Genomic DNA, 13,389 nt, shown 5'->3' with positions numbered 1-13,389 from the left:
CAACAAGAACTTAAAATTATCTTCTACAATGCCCTTGGTCCCTGACAAAAAAACTTGGGTAGAGAGAAGGTCATAATCATACCTGTATTTATGTTTCATTTCTGCACCAACCCCAAATTTGTGTGTTCACTCCAGTCTCTTGGTCACCTACTCATAACATCCTGTTGTAACCATGCCATTGAGAATACATAGAGAGAACTATCAACAAACAAATGATATAGCATAAAGTGTAAAAATAAGCCACTTGTAAAACAATTTATGTTCAAAATTACTTTCATGTATTTGTTTTCACAATAAGCATTTGAATGCATGTATTTTTTAATCTGAATGTTACTAAAATTTTTTTATGCATAGACCAATTAAGGTGATTCATTTACTGGTATCCATTGAACAAGAGGTTGAACAGGGACTCCACCTCCTGTGACTAACTCCACGCTTCTTCACTATGCCAGGGTCTAGTCTAGGATGGGAACCCTGCTTCAGTCCCATAGAACTTAAGAGCATTGTAACTTTTTAGTGTCCCCTATAATAGTATTTGAATTTCTAAGATTTTTTTCTTTCTATATCACTCCCTAACATTTAGTTCTTTTGTGGCTTCAACTATTTGATTAAAAATAAATATTCTTCTTGTTAACAGTAAATAAAAATATAAATTTGTCTCATGATTTTGTATGTTTACAGACTTAAGTATGCCCAACACCAAAGTTCAAGTGACATTCCATTTCATATTCACTTTTGAATGTAAATGCACTAAGTTATGTTTCAAACCAATTCACATTTGTGAGTTTATCAGAAATCATTAATATATTTCCAGTAGATAGCTTCATGACTTTTCAAAGCATGTTATTCCATTATGTTGAAACTGGTATCTCTTTCATTACATGCTACTTTGAAGTTATGTTTGCATTTCATTAAAACAATTAACCATATTTTTATTCTTTTTGGTTTAACGCACAGGGATTAGTTGCCTGATTACTCAATGAGAACATATAATCTTGTGAGTCACAAGGTTTTCTCAGAAGTCTTAATTCTCAAAACTCTTTAATTTGGAGTGGCAGTTCACAAGTGCTTTAAACAAGTTTCCATGACCTGACCATCTGCCTGCATGAAAACAAAGCTGATGGCTTAGTATGCTTTTACTTTATTCATATGGAAAGTAAATTTCATAATTCCTGTTTTCATAACTCAAAAGACATAGGAACTTGTTCATTCTCCACATCTTCCTTCAGAATCCATAGTATACCAATTTTGAGAAATAGTTCAAGAGAAGTGCAACTGTCTGTATATGCTATACTGAGTTAAATTTTTTCATATACTTTTACATTTCTTCTACTATAGTTATTCAAAATATGGCTACTATACTCGGATTTTTCATGTGTATCCAAACATTCCTAACTAGCAGAGTATATCTATGTTTTATTATTAAAATAAATATTTTTTTCAGAAAATAAATGTCAGTCATTTCAGTTGCAGAGCCTGGGTTATCTAGAACACAATGATGTTATTGTTAGTTAAATTGTTTTTCTTAGGGGCAGGTGAGATTACACAGTGGGTAGTGAATTTGCCTTGTAACTAGAAGATCCAGGTTCAATCTCCAACATCCCATATTGTCTCATGATTAATGCCAGGAGTGATTTCTGAGTGCAAAGTCACAAGTAATCTCAGAGCACTTCCAGATGTGATTCCTCCCTTCAATCCCATCACCCCAAAATCTGCCAAAGAAAAAGGACAACAAATAATTGTTACTTCTGGAAAACTTGACCTTTGAGAACAAGTTTAGTTTTATGTGGATCCTAGAGTAGCTCCAGGATTATGGACTCATTTACTGACTGATCTTGTTTGATGAATCCCAGAGAAGAAAAATAGCTTCATAACACACAAGGGAGAAAAAGCATTTTAGCCTGACTCTAGATTAGACCAATGCCTCCCAGAAAATGCTATATGCCTCACTCCTGAGATTCCCCAGATGGCCACTGGTGAAAATTTCATAAGTGAGAAGGCAATGGCATAAGATTAAGGAGCCAATTAGTAGGAGAAAAAGACCCAAAAATAAAAACAGGACGAAAAGGGGACAACAGTTGGAAAAAAGCTGATAAACAGTTCTTTAGTAAGTTGCTTTCAATGGACTTAATTTCACAGTGTTATATATGATTATTTATGCTGCTCCACTTTTTAAGACGATATTTTTCACAAAAGTATAGAATACATGATAATAAATGAATTGGAAGCTGAGATTTAAATATTGCCTAGATTTAAAAAATGTGGAAAAAAATTGCCTAAATTTCTAAATATTACATTAGATGAAAGAGGATTATATTCAAGATTGGAAAAATAAAATGGTTGGGGGAAGGTACAAACTCTTACGAATTTGGTAGATGTTTGAAGAAGCAATTAATTTATTTAGAGCTGAACTAAACTGGAGGAAAGAGAATATAAAAATAGTTACACTTGTTTCTAAATTTTGGAGCATCTTAAGATGTTAGTTAATTTTAACTGAAGCTTATATAGGTCACTATAAGTAATAATCAGTGACAGACATTTGTGTCTGTATTCTATTTAGTGATACTAAAAATGTCTCAGTAGTTATCACATAATTTTAGTTAGTTTATGAAGTATTAAGATAGACTCTGACTTAAATTATTAACCTTAGACAAAAATTATAAACAAATGATATTAGAGATGTTTCTTTTACATTTTACTAAAATATGTATATGATGTATTAATTTTTTCTCTGCATCTAGAATTTTACTTAAATACACATGTATGACAGCATATAAAATGTTAAAATTATAGAATAGCTCTACAGAATATTCTTTTTTAGGGGTCCACACCCAGTGGTGCTCAGGTTTTACTCCTGGCTCTGTGCTCAGGAATCACTTCTGACAAGCTCAGGAGACTATCTGGAATTCCAGGGATCAAGCCCAAGTCTGTCCTGAGTCGATTGAATGCAACAAATGCTCTATCACTAGGTTATCATGGTGGCTCTCTACAAATATTCTTGATTTTATTGAACTCCACTTTGCCAAAATAAAACTGACATATATACATGCTTTCATGCATGTACACCTATATAAATATACAAACGTAAAACATACTCAAACTTAAGCATATTACTACCTGGAAATAGAAAATCCAACTTAGATAATAAAAATTCCTCAAATACTTAAAAGCCTTCTATAAACTGAATGCATATTAGAGTTATTACATTTAGTTTAAATATTTAATTATTTTGCTTCACCTTTCTTGAAATTTTCATAGATTAATAAATCTATTACTCATAGTTATACCTAATATACCTACTCTTAGAAAAATGATTTGAATAAGTAGCTTACTGATAGCTTAGGATTATTTGAGAAGTATATTAGCTTACTATTATTGTCATTTAATGTTGTTATAACTCAGCTATTTTTAATTTATCTGTTAAAAATATTTACTAAGTTTAAATCCAGGCACATAGGCTTAGTGTTAGGAAATAAGAACTAAAAAATTACACAGCACAAAATGGCCTCAACATTTCCTTTCCCAAAGCTTTCTTTGTTCCCTGCCAAAAGGTAGAGGCATGGCATACACTCTCCCATAATTGTATTCAGACCTTTGTGACTGAATTAACTAATTTGTCAAGTGTGGCCTTTGAGACTATCTTAAAAGCAATAAAACTGACATCTCAGTACACTCGTGTTATAAACTGATCTGCTGTATAAGAATTTTGAAGCTGCTGGGAGAAGCCCAAACTTACTCATGGCAAAGATACACTCAGAGTTACTGAAAAAGAAAATGAGGAAAATAGAGGCCCACTATTCCATAGCTGAATTAACTGCCACTGTTCACATTCACTACCTGTGCCTTTGACTACCTACATAGCAACTCCAAAACAGAATGTCCCCACTAAGCAATTCCCCAATTCCTAATTTCCACAATCTCTAGAGATGAATGACTTAAGAGACGCTGTGGCAGTGAAAGGATTTATTATGCAGCAAAAGAGAAACAGATAAGAACACATAGAACACTACCCTTGATAAATTACAATTTATGAGAATAACCACACTATTAGTTAATGAAAAGTTATGATGTACAGCAGACAGTTACATGACTGTAGTGGAAAGAATTAAGGAAATCTCTTAGGGGAGCCCATCAGAGGTAAACATTGGACATTGAACAATTAGAAGTGAGAAAACTCCCGATAGAAGAGTAAGTTATGTTGGCACATTTCTTAGTGGTAATAGTCCACTCGGGCATTACAAGATAGAATAGTAACATTTTTGGTAATATAGTAAAATTAACCCTATATGTTTAGGTATGATTTAGAATTTATATCTTATTTATCTTATCTTTTCTGTTTTATGAGTTTCTGAGACTTGTAACACCCTCTATCTTCAAAAGAATCACACTATCTGACCATATTTGTTTCTTTGGCTGGCTTGTGGGACTGAAAGGCCAGAACAAGTTATGTCCTGATTGTGGAGATAGACAAGATCACTCATACTAGCAGTCCAATGCATACAGGAGACTATAAAAAACGGTAATCCAACAGCAAAAATACCATATTTTCTGGCATATAAAATGATTTTTTTTTTGGTTTTTGGGTCACATCCGGCAGCACTCAGAGGTTAATCCTGGCTCTAAACTAGGAAATCACTCCTCGAGCCTGCCATATTTGTTTCTTTGGCTGGCTTGTGGGACTGAAAGGCCAGAACAAGTTATGTCCTGATTGTGGAGATAGACAAGATCACTCATACTAGCAGCCCAATGCATACAGGAGACTATAAAAAACGGTAATCCAACAGCAAAAATACCATATTTTCTGGCATATAAAATGATTTTTTTTTGGTTTTTGGGTCACATCCGGCAGCACTCAGAGGTTAATCCTGGCTCTAAACTAGGAAATCACTCCTGGCAGGCTCGAGGGACCATATGGGATGCCGGGATTTGAACCTCCATCCTTCTGTATGCAAGGCAAACACCTTACCTCTATGTTATCTCTCCAGCCCCATAAGATGACTTTTTAACCCAGGAAAAAATTATTAGGAGTCGAGGGTTGTTGAAACTTACTCCAGCTTCAGGGACGAGTGATCTGTTCCCCTCTTAATGCTGCATCCCAACCAGCTGCCGGGTATCATCACTCAGTCTGTGCTTGTCCTGATTCATCTTTCAGGGAACACAGAGGAGCTGAGTTACCAAGAGCCGCATCTCATCCAGCAGCCGGGTGTCATCACTGATATGCAGCTTTCTGATTTTCAGTCTTCTGTTCAGCTTTTATGGGACACAGAGGAGGCACTCTGTCTCCTTCTAGTTGTCCTATTAATCATTGCACCTCAGCCAGCTGCTTTTGGAGGAGCTCCCTCTCCCTGCTCTCAATGTAGATAGATCACAATTAAAAAAATCACAGTCACTCACTATAAATGACAAATGTAAAGTCATCATTGGCACTCCAAAGTCTAGCTTTATTAAAAATATACTGTTAACCTTTGAGGGTTCTACTCTTTTTCTCTTACGTTTTTTAATTTCCATTTGGTGTGTGTTAAAAGAGAGGTAGTCTTATATGGCGAATATAGCCCAAACCCTATATTTTAACAGGAAAAAGTAGGTCATCTTATACGCCCAGTCTTATATGCCAGAAAATAAGGTAATAATAATAAATCTCTAATGAAAAATGATTTAAAAGGTAGCATATATAGGGGCCGGGCGGTGGCGCTGGAGGTAAGATGCCTGCCTTGCCTGCGCTAACCTAGGACGGACCGCGGTTCGATCCCCCGGCATCCCATATGGTCCCCCAAGAAGCCAGGAGCAACTTCTGAGCGCATAGCCAGGAGTAACCCCTGAGCCTCACAGGGTGTGGCCCAAAAACCAAAAAAAAAAAAAAAAAAAAAAAGGTAGCATATAGTATCCTGAAATAAATCTGAGAGAGTTCTACATAAAGATAATATTCTTTTAATTTTCCCTTTAATTGTCTTTTGGGGCCATACCTGGATCTGCTGAGGGTTTACTCATGGCTTAGAGCTTAGGGATCACTTGTGCTGGTTCTTTGGAGATCATATGTAGTTCCAGGGATCAAATCTGGGTGAACTACATGTAACATAAGCACCTTACAGACTCTACTATTTTGTAGGTATTTTGAAGGCTCTAGCAGAGACAATAATCTTACTAAACAGTTAAGAATTCTTTTCTACCAAATAAAAAAGAAAAGATGCTTTGGAAACAAAAAAAAAAAAAGGAAGAAAACTAGACCTCCCCAAAAAGCATGGTGTATTTGGGTGAATGGCAAAGTCAAGTACATTCAAGAATGCAATATTTACATTGGAACTTAAGAGAAAAGACTTGATAAGGAGAGAGGGACTGCTTTAATGAGGAAATTACATTCTAAGTTATGCTAAGCTTGGACTCCTTTCAAAGGTGACAGGAAGATCCTTTGGAAGGTCATGATTTATTGAACTTACATGTTGAAATTGTAATTATTTCTCACATAGCTGTTTTCTCTGTGTATAGTTTCTGGGACTGATGAAAAGCCATCTCACTTTGCCGACTTTAAAATTCTGTCATCCATTTCCCAATGGATAGGATTCACCCTAATGATGGGGTTTAATGTAGCCTGAAAGCAATGAAACCTTACAGGAATCAGAGACAATATATTCCAATGTATTTTCCACTCACTGTTCTTTCTGGAATTGTGGTTTCTCAGGCCATGAAACTTGTATGATGCCAAAAAGACACTAATTGTAGCAATTTATGGGCAGTGGCTCTGTCAGACCCATTTAATCTCTAAAAGATGGATTAATTACAAATGAAGAACTCCCAACTCCTATGCAAAACCCACATTATTAGCTTATTCCCACTATCAGAAAATCTGATGTTAAATAATTCACACTAAAAACTATCCCAGTGGGGAATTGCATGTGGCTATATTTCATGACCTGTGACATCCATGACATGTGATGCTGTACTGATGCGACCATGGGCTCATTAATGAACCCTCATATATTGCAATTGCTCCCTTTGGTTCAGGTTATCTGATCTGCCTGAAGTCTTGTCATTCATCATCCTTGGCAAAGAAGGGCAATTCCCCCAGGAAAGCCATTCCCATATTTCTTCTTTTCTGTTTGGCTGATGGTGCAATAAAAGCTTTATGGTTTGGGGGTGGATTTTTTGTTTGGTAGTTTTTTGTTGTTTTTGGTTTTATATTTCCTTATCTTTTAGTATACCAGAGTCTTTAAAATCAGTTCCTATTGTCCACTGGAGATTTTGTATTTTACTTTATTCAATTAATACAAAATTCTTCCCAAATAGTTATTCACTCTGTCAATTTCATGATGAACAGCCTAGATAGAAATGTAATTATTAAGAAGTTTAAAAAATAGCTCAGCATTGTTGAGAAAGAAATATAACAAAAAAAAAAAGGCTGGAGTAATAGCACAGTGGGTCAAGCATTTGCCTTGCATGTAACCAAATCAGGTTTGATTCTCGATATCACATATGATCTCCAGCATCTGTCAGGTGTGATTCCTGATTGCAGAGCTGGGAGTAATCCCTGAAGCTGCTGGATATGAATCCAAAACAAAATAAAACCATTAAAAATAATGATTTATAATTGGCAAAATATTTTCACAAACATGATATTCTTTTGGCCCTTTGGATATTAGTACTCTCCACGCATGCTAATAGCTGGAGTCTTTTCTGTATAGGCTTCTATTTTAATTTTCTCCAAAATTTGGTTCCAAATTTTCCCTGCTGCCTTTTTCTGTGAGTACCTCCAATGGTAACTTACATACATGTGTCATTTAACTCATTCTTATAAAAATTCAGTGAGAAAAGTACTGATGGCCTAGTTTTGCCAATCAAGAAAAGTTGAAGTTTAGAAATGTGCAATTGCATGCCTCAGGTTACAAAGCTAGCCAGTAGAATTGTTCAGCTGGCTATGCTAAGGCGGTGTGACTTCAAAGGCATTTTTTTATTCATATTTCTAAGTGTGTCCTTCCAGATACCTGTATGAAATTATTTCTAAAAGTTACCTTTTTCTTAGGTATTTAGAAATATGACATAAGAATTGATAGGTGCCTATGAAGTTTTATCTCACAATTTAGTTATTTTAATAGAAGTTATAGTGAGACATATCTTACCATGGTGCTCTGTCTTTTGAAACATGGGCAGATCGATACAATTTTCTGCTTGAACTGAATTCCCATGGTTTCTGTTTTCTACGACTAGGAGTGGATATCATTCATGTTCTCTGATTTCTCTTAGCAGAAAATTATTTGTATAAAATAAACTTTATTAAATACTAGAGAGTAGTGATTGGATTTCCATTTGTAGCAATGTAAACAACATAAATATAATAAGAAGGTATACCATGAAATTAAATATATAAACTTAATTACAGGGAAAATGTAGCTTTCTATCATTTATAATATATAGCAGTAGAAAAATAATAAATGATGTCTTCCACGCTCCATTTAATATCTTACTGGAATATATGTGAGAGGTTCATCCATCTGGTAAGGCACTTGAAATCTCTCCCTATTGCTGCTTTCGGCAGAGTCCAGCCACACCCCTTTTCAGAAGTTTCTTACAGTCCAGTCCCATCACTTTTTTCATCGAGCATTTAACTTCCCACTTTCTCTAAATGTCTCAGGAATATGCTTTTCCAAGTTCAAATTCATCTTTACCCATCTTTCACACCCAAGTTAACCTACAGATATTAAGAAATATTTCTTTTGTTTCTCCTACTTCACTGTCAATGTAAAGACACAAAATTTGACACATTTTTCTTTTTTTATTAATTTTTTTATTTTTAATTATGAGAACAAAAATGCAAAGAAAGAGGACAAGGTAAAGTTACCGTCCATTCCTGGGAGGGGTCTTGGAGGGTGTAAGGTCCCATTTCACTACAAGATTTGTGTGTTCCAATCTCTATTAGATAAGAACTTATTTGTATGTATAGTATTTTCCCACTTTAATGTGCCTATGCAAGCAAGGAACAATGCCACGTGGCATTATTGGCGCATATGGGGGCCATAGGAACAAGTCCAACAATCCCCATGACGTGGTTCAATCATAAACATTAAACTGTGGGACTCTTCCACCAAAATTCCTTATTGAGCAAAGAGAAGACAAGATAAAAAGTGGGTAGAATCTTCACGGTAAAAGATTATTTAGAAAGAGTTATAGCTGTTAAAAATACACATAAAATATTCAAAAGACATATATGTCCATTTTATGTCTTTTGAAATAGTTGGGGGTTTTTAAATTCAATATATTACTTTGGTCTGTGATTAGAACTGTGTAGTACTAAAGTTATAAGGGTAAATGTGCCACATTTTTCTTTATTTACCATACTCTTACCCTCAAAAGAGAAAAGCCTTTAACATCAAACAGGTTTTATGTATATATTTTGATAGATATTCATAAAATAGCCTTATCTATAATGTCTATTTTGAAGTAGTCTGTTACTAATTTTAAACATTTTCTTACTAAAGAATGTACATGGAATCTATTATGCTGAGTAAAATAAGTCAGAGAGAGAGAGAAAGATGTAGAATGGTCTCACTCATCTATGGGTTTTAAGAAAAATGAAAGACATTCTTGTATTAATTTTCAGAGACAAAAGAGAGGAGGGCGGCAAGTTCCAGCTCATCTTATGAAGCTCACCACAAAGAGGGAGATTTGGGATATCTGTGATGGGAATGTTGCACTGGTGATGGGGGGTATTCTTTACATGACAGAAACCCAATCACAATCATGTTTGTAATCAAAGTGTTTAAATAAAATATTATTTAAAAAAAAAGAAAAATATTTTTCACTTTATTTTTGGATTTATACAACTATATTAATTTTCTCATATGTATTGTATTTCATTTCAAATTCACATGGGCTTATGTAAACATATTTCCACTTAGATCTACTAAATTTATTTTGAAATATTTGAAGATGATTTTTTAAAAATAATTTTACTTATCAATGAGCCAGAAAAAGTTTTGCAGTACAGTATATGGTGTTTGATTTAAGAAGAATCTAAAGCACATTTGTTCATTGAATGAACCATTCATCAAATTATAGCACAGTTTGTGAATAATGTGCATATTCAGAAAGAATATTAAAAATGTCCACCTCATTATTTATATATAACTAAATAATTATATATAATTAAATAATTAAAGCCTGTCATTTGATTTTCAATATAATCTTAATCTATTTGTGAAGTATTCTATCAATCCATTAGCAAGGAAAATAGATAAAATATACTTTGGTTGAATCTGTCTTCTTTTCCTACTTTTTTCTATATTAGAAATATCCAAGGGTACTTTTCTCTGTGAAAAAAGCAAACAAAAACACACAGTGTGAATTGTGTGTAGTCCAGTAAGAAAATGAAATTGTTACCCAGAGTTTTCATGAACCTGACATAAAAACCAAAACAACTTTTACTTGACTTCACTTGGAAAATAGAATCTTCCTCTAAAAAGGCTGGAGACTGCAGCAAAGACAAAGACAGACTCTAAATTATGCCTCTTCTGAGGAGGTATGGCACTTGAAAGCAATTCAATTTGAGTCTCAGAGATAAAGGGGGCTCCTGAGGTCACTTTAGTGTGCCTCACCACAGGCACCAAGTTACTCACTGAAGTTGCCTCATCCAGAGAACAGCACCGCCCGACAGTCTCAGAAGCACTACTTGATTCAAGGGATGTGATTCTAAAATCCACAAGTGTTTCACAGTTTGGTACCTTCTCTCTGTCACTCCTAATTTTAGCTCAAATTTCAGTATTTCTTCTAAAGGCTCAGGCATCTATCTAACTTTTCTTTGCCTAAATTCTAGGCCATCCTCTCCTCAATGAAAAATGGTCCACATTATTTTTAGCTAAAAGCTTTGTTCCTTCATAGGCTCCCCTATCCTCCTATTCTTGGGATCTTTGAAATCTTCATGAAGCATTCAAAGATTTAAACAGCAGTTCCTTTCCTACCTACTTTATAGCCTTCCCTTTCACACATTGTATATATCATTACTACTCACATAACAGTTCCTTGCACACTCTTTAGAGGTTGTCTTCAAGACCTTGCATATTGTGTTTTCTGATTGGAATATTTTTCTTTCCTTCTTCCAGCTATTCAGTTATCAGTGTTTCCAAAATGCAAACATCTCACCCATGTAGTTAATCTAAAGGTGCTGTTTTGTCTTGGTAAACATGCCTTTGCTTACTTTTCCAAAGGAGTGATTACTTCTTCAACAAAATCATCATTGAAGGCTAGACAAATATTCTTATCTAGCTCAAATATATTTTGCTGTATGCTTGGTTTTAGGACTCATCTGCTGATGCTCAGGGATTACTCTTAATTCTGCAAAGTAAGGAACCCCTCATGGCAGTTCTCTTGGGAACACATGGGATGCCAGGGATTGAACCCAAGTCAGCCCAATGCTATGCAAATGCCTTAATTGCTAAACTATCATTCTGGCTCCTGGCGTGAATATTATTTTTTTAATTCACATCAAAATATTTTTAAGCTTTGGTCTTTCCTAAATTCCCAGTAGTATTTTAAAACAATTTGTATAACAAGTTGATATAGTTTTTCAAATCAAAAAAACTCACTCAAGTGCTAGTTCTGTCTATTTCTGGTATGTGTCCTTGAATACTTTTCTCTCTGTTGAATGAAGAATTTACTTCTAGTTTAGTGTGGTGAAATAATTTCCCTAGAGAGTGATGGATGATTTAGACGAGCAAAGACAATATATTGGTCAATTTTTTCTTCATAGGTAGTTAAAATTGCCTAAAAAGTAAGGAGCCATATTTGTAAAGGAATGCATAAACTCTCATGGCATATCAATCCACATACCTTATATATTTGCTATTGTTTACCTTTATTTTATCAGAAAATTTAAGGAAAGGCGAAAGTGCCTATAATGGTCATCCAATTGGTAGGAGCATGACCATCATCTTGTTCTCCATTGTGTGATGCTCAAAAATGCTATGTCAGAGGTTCTACAGATTTGTGAATTACTTTCATCAAATATAATAAAGCAGTCATTGTTGGTGTTCTCCAAAGCTGTGCATAATTTCGGGTTCTTGCCAACATGTCAGATACAGCATCATCTGAAGAATGAATTATTTGTTTATAATTGTGCTTTAAAATATTATGTACCTTTCTATTTATATACTTTTTTTTGAAGCAACAAAGTTTCTCTTGAAACCTACTTAGAAAAATGTGAGGAGAGGGAAAGTGGAAAGTGTGTTTATAAGAGGAGCACAGGCTTCTCCAGAGTGGAAATAGGCAAGTAAAGAAACATAAAGATAATCAAGAGAGATCCACATTCAAGAGAGTACATGGACTTGAAGAAAAAGCCTATAAATCTTTTTAAAGAAAGAAAACTAATACAGATAATCTAAGTGATTTCCCTCTAGATACGGAATGGATAAATTATGGTGCTGGTCAAGATGTGTAGATCTGTGCTTTGCTTCTGGCCCACTGAACTGCCTTCCTAACAAAGGTTCATCTGTGTTTCCTTTTGGGATAATCAAGTAGCTAACACTTGTGCTAAAATTTGTATCATACCTTTGTTTATGAAACGCTCCTACCCCTCTCCATGAAACCAATCTCGTTCATAAACTGTTTGATGAATTTGATATTAAATGCTCACTATTTCTAATAGAAGTTGAATGTCAATCTGGTGCCTATGGCACTGAGAGCTATTATTTCACAACAATATTATCACATAAAATGTCATTGTGTTTTTCAAGCACAGTGTGGTGACATGCAGTAACATTGAAATCAGAGGCCATTAGGACATTTTCCCAGAACAAAATGTGCCCCTGAAGAAACAATATGATGTGGCTTATCCTGGTGTGTTATTTTCTCCAGAGTTCTTGTCTCCTCCCCCTGCAAGCACACATATTTTAGGCTTCACAAATAACACTTTCAAGAGGACTGTGTAATGAAAGGCCCACACACTGATGGAGAATTCTAGGGGGCATGCATATGTGATTATTTCTTTAGGTGGTTTTTGAAAAGACACAGAATGTGGGAAGTGTTAGAGTAGGTTTCATGAGACCCGGGGAAGCATGAAAGAAGCCCTTCATCAGCCTTATTTTTTCAGAATTTCAAAGGGAAACCACGAATGAGTAGGTTTAAGAGAAGTCAGGTCAGGCTAAAAATCTACCATCTTCTTTTGTTGTTTCAATTGTGTTTTAATTCAATTGCTCAGGTGCCCTTGCACTGTGCAGGGAACTGAGAAGTGTGGTAAGCACAAAAGCTTGACAAAACTATTCATATGTGGGGCTGGAGTGATAGGTAGGGTGCTTACTTTGCATCAGACCTATTTGGGTTTGTTCCCAGAACCTCAGATTATGCCCTGAGAACCATCTGGAGTGATCCCTGAGTGCATAACCAGGTATATTTCATGAGCATTGCTGA

This window comes from Suncus etruscus, chromosome 12 (genome assembly GCF_024139225.1).
Source record: "Suncus etruscus isolate mSunEtr1 chromosome 12, mSunEtr1.pri.cur, whole genome shotgun sequence".
Taxonomy (NCBI): domain Eukaryota; kingdom Metazoa; phylum Chordata; class Mammalia; order Eulipotyphla; family Soricidae; genus Suncus; species Suncus etruscus.
Note: the sequence above shows the minus strand (reverse complement) of the source record.